The sequence below is a fragment of the Leptosomus discolor genome, chromosome 1 (assembly GCF_034619465.1).
Source record: "Leptosomus discolor isolate bLepDis1 chromosome 1, bLepDis1.hap2, whole genome shotgun sequence".
In the NCBI taxonomy this organism is placed as follows: domain Eukaryota; kingdom Metazoa; phylum Chordata; class Aves; order Leptosomiformes; family Leptosomidae; genus Leptosomus; species Leptosomus discolor.
Window position 1 is genome coordinate 206,972,491 of NC_141391.1, and position 1,313 is coordinate 206,973,803.

Below are 1,313 nucleotides of genomic sequence, written 5' to 3' on the forward strand. Positions count from 1 at the left end.
CTTGAGATGTTAAAAATCCTCTTTTTCTCCAGCTGATTTACTTCTTATCAGACTAATTGCTTTAATTCAGAAGAAGAACAACAGTCTGTGCTTAAAGAAAATTTGAAAATCCCATTCAGCCTCTGTGTTCAGCCTTCAAATCAAACAGTCCCTTTTCACTGTCAAATGATAGTCCAGGATTTAAATAGGAACATAAAAACATACTGTTATGATGTCATAGGATTAAAATGACCCATTCAAGAGCAAAACCAAGGCACAGGTAGATCTCCGTCCTTGGTCAGCCAGCTTCCAGATTCACACGGTTCAAATAAATGTGCAGAGTGTCTTGAAACAATAAGATTTGGAATAGCTCAACTCAAGGAAAAAATTTTCAGCTTGTGAATCAGTGTTTGTACTCTGAAGCAAAAAAATGTTTCTATGTCTTCAAAACATTTATATAATTTATTTCTATTTTTTCTCAGTGTTCATAGCTCTAAATATATGTATTCTTTATTTAAAAATGACAGAATTTGGATTTATGAAGTTAAGACATATTTTGTTTTGAATTATTACTTAACAAGCAGAATGTTTGCTGCACTTTCATATTATGACAAGTTCATTTATCTTCTTGTAATGGTAACGGGTACTTTACTGCACTTTGTAGTATCTTTGGGATACTTTTGTGCAGCCATTCATTGATGAATGTCAGTCTTTGTCATTTTTCTGTGATTTTATTAGATTTTTCTTAGAAGTTACCAGTTTTGGCTGAACACAGCACACTTTTTTTTTTGTGTAAGAAAGGACACAGGTCAGATTCTGCCCGCTGATGTAAAGGTACTCTACTGTAATATTGTGGTAATGGGTAAGAGTAGAATTACTGTTAGGACTGTTTCTCTTTGGTGCCTTCTCTTCTGACTAAGGATTTCCATAAAATAATCTCACTAGTGTGCAAGACTATAATTATTTGTAATGTGTACTTATTCACTTTGTAAAGTATTCCGATTATATGAAACATACAAACATGAAATTACATTATGATTCTACAATTGTTGACTACTAATATCAATAATGCTCTGACTTTACAGTATGTAAGCTTATAAGGTTTAGCCTGGAGATAATGTTGAGGGAAATATAAGCTTATGGGTCAGTTTGAGTGACATCAGATGTATTGTTAGATCAGAAGATAGATGAGGAAGAGGGCCAGAAATAAAGCATTTAACTCATCCCGTCCTATTGAAAAGAAACTTTCCCATAGCAGAAGTAGGTAGACCCCAGCTGTAACAGGAAGGCAACTGATACTGCATGGGGAAGGTGGGAGTGACAGGAAGAAAGAT